Source organism: Cebus imitator, unplaced genomic scaffold, assembly GCF_001604975.1.
Source record: "Cebus imitator isolate Cc_AM_T3 unplaced genomic scaffold, Cebus_imitator-1.0 Scaffold857, whole genome shotgun sequence".
Taxonomy (NCBI): domain Eukaryota; kingdom Metazoa; phylum Chordata; class Mammalia; order Primates; family Cebidae; genus Cebus; species Cebus imitator.
Genome location: NW_016108172.1, coordinates 150674 through 158613, shown reverse-complemented (window position 1 = coordinate 158613; position 7940 = coordinate 150674). Strand labels below are relative to the sequence as shown.

The following is a 7940-nucleotide window of genomic DNA, read 5'->3' as shown; positions in this document are numbered from 1 at the left end:
AATGGCGCAATCTCGGCTCACCGCAACCTCCGCCTCCTGGGTTCAGGCAATTCTCCTGCCTCAGCCTCCTGAGTAGCTGGGATTACAGGCATGTGCCACCATGCCCAGCTGATTTTTTGTATTTTTAGTAGAGACGGGGTTTCACCATTTGACCAGGATGGTCTCGATCTCTTGACCTCATGATCCACCCGCCTCGGCCTCCCAAAGTACTGGGATTACAGACGTGAGCCACCGTGCCCGGCCTAATAGAATGATTTCTAATCCTTTGGGTATATACCTAGTAATGGGATTTCTGGGTCAAATGGAATTTCTATTTCTAGGTCCTTGAGGGATCATCACACTGTCTTCCACAATGGCTGCACTAATTTACACTCCCACCAACAGTGTAAAAGTGTTCCTACTTCTCCACAGCCTCTCCAGCATCTGTTGTCTCCTGATTTTTTAATTATCACCATTCTAACTGGTATGAGATAGTATCTCAATGTGGTTTTGATTTGCATTTCTCAACTAATGATGATGAGCATTTCTCTATATGTTCTTTGGCCACATAAATGTCTTCTTTTGAGAAGTGCCTGTTCATACCTTTTGCCCACTTTTTAATGGGGTTGTTTCTTTTTTTCTTGTAAACTTTGGGCAGTATGGCCATTTTCATGATATTGATTCTCCCTAACCATGAGCATGGAATATTTTTCCATCTGTTTGTGTTCTCTTTTGTTTCCTTGATCAATGGCTTGTAGTTCTCCTTGAACAGGTTCTTCATGTCCTTTGTTAGTTGTATTCCTAGGTATTTTATTCTCTTTTTAGCAATTGTGAATAACAGTTGGCTCATAATTTGACTATCTGTTTGTCTTTTATTGGTGTATAAGAATGCTTGTGAAGATCAAGTTCACAAATGTTCTGGAGGAAAAAATAATAAAAATAAAAAAAAAGAATGCTTGTGATTTTTGCACATTGATTTTGTATCCTGAGACCTTGTTGAAGTTGCTTATCATCTTATGGAGATTTGGGGCTGAGACGATGTGGTCTTCTAAATATACAATCATGTCTTCTGCAATTAAAGACAATCTGATTTCCTCCTTTCCTAATTGAATACCGTTTATTTCTTTTTCTTGCCCGATTGTTATGGCTAGAACTTCCAGTACTATATTGAATAGAAATGGTGAGAGAGGGCACCCTTGTCTAGTGCCAGTTTTCAAAGGGAATTCTTCCAGTTTATTGAGAGTTTTTAGATAAAATGCTGTTAAATTTTGTCGAATGTCTTCCTGCATCCGTTGAGATAGTCATGTGGTTTTTGTCTTTGGTTCTGTTTATGTGATGGATTACATTTATTCTTGCATATGTTGAACCAGCCTTGCCTCCCCAGATGAAGCCTACTTGATCATGATAGATAATCTTTTTGATGTACTATCGCTTTCAGTTTGCCAGCATTTTATTGAAGATTTTTGCATCGATGTTCATCAGGAATATTGGCCTGAAATTTTCTTTTTTTGGTTATGTCTCTGCCAGGTTTTGGTATTAGGATTATGTTAATCTCATAAAATGAGTTCAGGAGTATTCCCTCTTTTTGTATTGTTTGGAATAGTTTCACAAGGAATGGTACCAGCTCCTCTCTTTATGTCTGGTAGAATTCGGCTGTGAACCTGTCTAGACTTTGACTTTTTTTGGTTGGTAGGCTATTAATTGCTGCCTCAACTTCAGACCTTGTTATTAGTCTATTCAGGGATTTCACTTCTTCCTGGTTTAGTCTTGGAGGGTGTAAGTGTCCGGGAATTTATCCACTTCTTCTAGATTTCCTGGTTTATGTGCAAAGAGTTGTTTGTAGTAATCTCTGATGATAGTTTGTATTTCTGTGTAATCCGTGGTGATATCCCCTTTGTCATTTTTCATTGCATCTGTTTGATTCTTCTCTCTCTTCATTTTTATTAGCCTTGCTAGCGGTTTACCTATTTTGTTGATCTTTTCAAAAAACCAGCTCCTTGATTTATTGATTTTTTGAAGGGTTTCTTTGTGTCTCTATCTCCTTCAGTTCTGCTCTGATCTTAGTTATTTCTTATCTTCTGCTAGTTTTTGAATTTGTTTGATCTTGCTCCTCTAATTCTTTTAATTTTGACAATAGGGTATCAATTTTAGATCTTTCCTTGCTTCTCCTGTGGGCATTTAGTGCTATAAATTTCCCTCTAGACACTGCTTTATATGTGTCTCAGATATTCTGGTACATTGTGACTTTGTTCTCATTGGTTTTGGAGAACACCTTTATTTCTGCCTTCATTTCATTATTTATCCAGTAGTCATTCAGGAGCAGGTTGTTCAGTTACCAAGTAATTGTATAGTTTTGCCTGAGTTTCTTAGTACTAAGTTCTAATTTGATTGCACTGTGGTCTGAAAGACTGGTTGTTATGATTTCCATTTTGCATTTACTGAGGAGTGATTTACTTCCAATTATGTGGTCAGTTTTAGAGTAAGTGAAATGTCATGCTGAGAAGAATGTATATTCTGTGAATTTGGGGTGAAGAATTTTGTAGATGTCTATTAGGTCCACTTGGTCTGGATTTGAGTTCAAGTCCTGGATATCCTTGCTAATTTTCTGCCTCGTTGATCTGTCTAATATTGGCAGTGAATTATTAGTTTCCCACTATTGTTGTGTGGGAGTCTAAGTCTCTTTGTAGGTTGTTAAGAACTTGCTTTATGTACCTGCTGCTCCTGAATTGGGTGCATATATATTTAGGATAGTTAGCTCTTCTTGTTGCATTGATCCCTTTACCATTATGTAATGCCCTTCTTTGTCTCTTTTCATCTTTGTTAGTTTAAAATCCATTTTGTTAGAGACTAGGATTGCAAACCCTGCTTTATTTTTGCTCTCCATTTGCTTGGTAAATCTTCCTCCATCTCCTTATATTGAGTCTATATGTGTCTTTGCGTGTGACATGGGTCTCCTGAATACAGCACACTGATGGGTCTTGAGTTTTTATCCATTTTGCCAGATTATGTCTTTTCATTGGGGCATTTAGGCTGTTTAAGGTTTATATTAGTATGTGTGAATTTGATCCTGCCATTTTGATACTAGCTAGTGGTTTTGCCCATTAGTTGATGCAGTTTCTTCATTGTGTCCATGGTCTTTACCACTTGTTACATTTTTGCAGTGGCTGCTACTGGTTGTTTCTTTCAATATTTAGTGCTTCCTTCAGGAGCTCTTGTAGATCAGGTCTGATGGGGACAAAGTCTCTTAGCAATTGCTTGTTTATAAAGGATTTTATTTCTCCTTCACTTATGAATATTAGTATGGCTGGATATGAAACTCTGGGCTTGAAGTTCTTTTTTTAAGGATGTTGACTATTGGCCCCCACTCTCTTCTGGCTTTTAGGGTTTCTGCTGAGTGATCTGCTGTGAGTCTGATGGGCTTTCCTTTGTGGGTAACCTGACTTTTCTCTCAGGCTGCCCTTAGCATTTCTTCCTTCATTTCAACCTTGGTGAATCTGATGATTATGTGCCCTTGCTCTTTTTAAGGAATATGTTTGTGGTGGTCTCTATATTTTTTGGATTTGAATGTTGGCCTGCCTTCGTAGGTTGGGGAAGTTCTCCTGTATATATCCTGAAGAATGTTTTCCAGCTTGGATTTATTTTCCCTGTCACATTCAGGTACACTGATGAGATGTAGGTTAGGTCTTTTCACATAATCCCATATTTCCTGGAGGCTTTGTTCATTTCTTTTGTCTTTTTTCTCTAATCTTGGCTTCTCATTTTATTTTGCTTGATGGACTTGACTATTGAAACTCGTGTATGGTTTGCAAAGTTCTTGTGCTGTGTTTTGCAGCTCCATCAAGTTGTTTATGTTCTTTGATTTGGTTATTCTAGTTAGCATTTCATCTAACCTTTTTTTCAAGGTTCTTAGTTTCTTCACATTGGGTTAGAACATGTTCCTTTAGCTCAGAGAAGTTTGTGATTTTCTACCTTATGAGGCTGCCCTCTGTCGTTTCGTCAAACTTACTCTCCATCCAGTATTGTTCTCTTGCTGGTGAGGAGTTGTGATCCCTTAGAGGAGGAGAGGCATTCTGGTTTTTGGTGTTTTTATCCTTTTGTGCTCGTTTCTTCCCATCTTCGTGGATTTATCTACCTTTGGTCTTTGAAGCTGGTGACTTTCAGATAAGATCTCTGTGTGATGTTCTTTTTGTTGATGTTGAGACTATTTTTTTCTGTTTTTTAGTTTTCTTTCTCACAGTCAGGCCCCTCTGTTGCAGGTCTGCTGGATGTTCACTCCAGATCCTACTTGCCTGGGAATTACCTGCAGGGAGTGCAGAACAGCAAGGATTGCTGTCTGTTCCTTCCTCTGATAGCTTCATCCCAGAAGGGTACTCACCAGATGACAGCCAGAGCTTTCCTGTGTCTGGTGACTCTTTAGATATACAGGAGTCAGGGAACTGCTTGAGAAGGTAGTCTGTCCCTTGTCAGAGCTCAGATGCTGTGCTGGGACCTTCATTACTCCTTTTAAAGATTCTGGGCAGGAACGTTTAAGTCTCCTGCACAAAACTCCCAACGGCTCATTTTCCCAGGTGCTCTGTCCCGGAGGTGTGGCTTTATGTGTCAGCTTCTGACAGGCTGCTTCCTTTTTTTCAGAGATGTTCTGCTCAGCAAAAAGGAAGTCAAGTCATTTTGCCTGCAGAGACGTTGTTCAGCTGCCGCCTGCTTTGGGCTCCCCCCAGCTGCTGTGTAAACTTCTTCATGCTTTTGTTTACACAAGTAAGGTTAGAGCTGCTGTGGTAATGGCGGATGTCCCTCCTCCCATGGGACTCGACTGACCGGGTTGAGCTCAAACTGCTTCTACGCTGGCTGTAAAAATCCCAAGCCGGTGGGATTCAATTTGCTGGTTTCTGTGGGGGTGGAACCTGCAGAGCCAGATCACCTGGCTCCCCACCTTCAACCCCCTTTCTCTCAGGTGTATGGGTGACTCTGTCTCACAGGTGCTCTAGGCGCTCCAGGCACCAGTCAAAACAGCTGCAGAGATTTTTGCTGGAAACGCGCATTGGCAGCTTAATCAGCAGCCCAAATTTGCCCTGAAAACCTGCGGTGCGTGTTGGCATGCGGGATCTCCTGGTCTGTGGACTGCAAAGACCACAAGGGAAGCACAGTATCAGAACCAGAGCTCTGGAGTGGCCGAACGTCCCCAATGGCCTCCGTTGGGTAGAAGGGAGTGCCTTCCAGCTTATTGCACTTCCTGGGTGAGGCTACACCCCACCCTGCCTCAGTCTGTCCTCCTTCAGCTATACCCACTGTTAAATCAGTCCTATTAAGATGAACCTGGTACCTTGGTTAAAAATGCAGAGATTACTTGCCTTCTGAGTTATTCTCGCTGGGAATTGTACTGCAGAGCTGTTCCTATTTGGTCATTTTGGTGGAAATCTCCCTGTTTTAAGTTTTTTTTTGTTTTTTGTTTTTTAATAGATTCTGGATATTAGACCCTTGACAGAAGCATAGTTTGCAAATGTTTTATTATTATTATTATTTTATGCTGTAGATTGTTCACTCTGTTAATAGTTTCTTTTTTTGTGAAGAAACTTTTTAGTTGAATTAGGTCCCATTTGTCAATTTTTGCTTTTGTTGCAATTGCTTTGGTACCTTTATCATGAGATCTTTGCCAGTTTCTAGGTTTAGAATGGTATTTCCTAGATTATCTGTCAGTGTTTTTATTTATTTATTTATTTTTACAACGTTAAGTTTTACATTTAGGTCTTTAGTTTAAATCCTGTATATGGACTAAGGATGGAATCCGTTTTCAATCTTCTACATAGTACTAGCTAGTTATTTCAGCACCATTTATTGAAAACATATATCTTCCCAAATTCTTTTTGTCTGCTTTTTTAAAGGTCAGATGGTTGTAGGTGTGTGACATTATTTCTAGGCCTGTATTGTGTTGCATTGCTACAATGTTGCATTGGTTACTGTAGCCCTGTAGTATAGTTTGAGGTTGGTAATGTAATGCTTTCAGTTTTATGCTTTTTGCTTAGGATTGCATTAGCTATTCGTTTGTTGTTGTTTTCGTTTCATAATGAAATATAAAATAGTTTTGGTGGTTCTGTTAAAAAGGGCATCAGTGGTTTAACAGAAATAGCATTAAAGCTATAAATTTTGTTGGGCAGTATGCCCATCTTAATATTGGTCTTTTCTATTTGTGAGCATAAAATGGTTTTCCATTTGTTTGTTTCATCTTTGACTTCTTTATTCAGTGTTTTATAATTCTTTTCGAAGAGATTTTTCACCTCCCTGGTTAGCTGTATACACCTAAATACTGTGAATGGAATTTTTTGTTTTTTTAAGTTTGGCTTTGGTTTTGTTGCTGTTGATGTTGATGTACAGGAATGCTACTGACATTAGTATATCTATTTTGTATTTTGAAACTCTGCTAAAGTTGCTTGTCAGTTTAAAGAGCTTTTCCACTGAGACTGTAGGATTTTCTAAATATAAAATTATGTCATCTGCAAACAGGGATCGTTTGACTTCTTCTGTTTCTGTTTGAATGTTTATATTTTTTCTGTTCCCTGATTGCTCTGGCTGGAACTTTGAATTCTATGTTAAATAAGAGTGGCGAGAGAAGGCAGTTTTGTCTTTCTCCAGTTTTCAAGGATAAATTTCCAGCTTATTTTTATTCAGTATTTGGCTTTTGGTTTGTCATAGATAACTCATTATTTTGAAGAATGTGTCTTCAACGCATAGTTTGTTGAGAGCTTTTAACAAAAAAAAGATGCTAAATTTTATTGGAAGTTTTTTTCTGCATCTATTGAAATATTTTGTGTTTTTTATGTTTAGTTCTGTTTATGTGTTTTATAGCATTTATTAATTTTTGTGTGTGGAACCAATCTTGCATCCTGCAGATAAAACATAGTTGAACATACTAGATTAATTATTTGATGTGCAGCTAGATTTGATTTGCTAGTATTTTGTTGAGGATTTTTTTATCAATGTTTATCAAAGATATTGGCTTCAAGTTTTCTATTTTTGTTTTATCTTTGCCAGGTTTTGGTATAAGAATGATGTTCTTATACAATGACTTACTGAGGTGTCCCTCTTTCTCAATTTATTTGAAATAGTTTTAGTAGAAATGATACTAGGTCTTTTTCGTATATCTAGTAGGATTAAGCTGTGAATCTGTCTGGTACTGAGCTTTTTTTGGTTGGTAGGCTATTTATTACAAATTCAGTTTTGGAGCTTGTTATTGGTCTATTCAGGGACTACTCAATTTCTTTTTTTGTTCACTCTTGGGAGGATGTATTTGTCTAGAAACGTATCCATTGTTTTCTAGATTTTCTAGTTTGTGTGCATAGAGCTGTTCATTCCAGACTTCAATAGTTATTTATATTTTTGTGGGGCCAGTAATAATGTACCTTTTGTCATTTCAAATTTGAAACTTCTCTTTTTTTGTTCTTTCATTAATCTAGCTAGTAAAGTGTAACTTAGTATTTTCTTTAAGGATTTAACTCCTAGGTTTCTTAATCATTTGTATAGTTTTTAATGTCTAAATTTCCTTTATTTCAGATCTGATTTTGGTTATTTCTTGTCTTCTACAAGCTAGAGAGTTGATTTGCTCTTGCTTCTCCCATTCTTTCATTGACGATATTAAGTTTAAATTGAGCTCTTTCTACCCTTTTGATGTGAACATTAAATGGTATAAAATTTCCTGTTAACATTGTCTTAGCTGTGTTGCAGAGATTCAGTTATGTTGTATCTTTTTTCTCATTTGTTTCAAAGAATTTCTTAGTTTCTGCCTTAATTTCATTATTTACCCCAAAGTCATTTAATTGGAGGTTGTTTAATTTCCATGTAATTGTATGGTATCAATTTTTTTTAATTGAATTGTATTTTTATTAAGCTGTAGTCTGTGTGTGTGATTGGTATGATTTTGGAATTTTTGAATTTGCTGAGGATTGTTTTATTTCTGATTGTGTGGTCAA

At 37.5% G+C, this 7940-nt stretch overlaps 1 protein-coding gene across 2 annotated transcripts in view; it reads left to right on the top strand.

Annotated features, from left to right (window-relative positions):
• Positions 1-7940, top strand: part of LOC108297894 (zinc finger protein 253-like) — a 29051-nt gene that overhangs the window by 8213 nt on the left and 12898 nt on the right. The gene's annotated exons all lie outside the window — the stretch shown is intronic.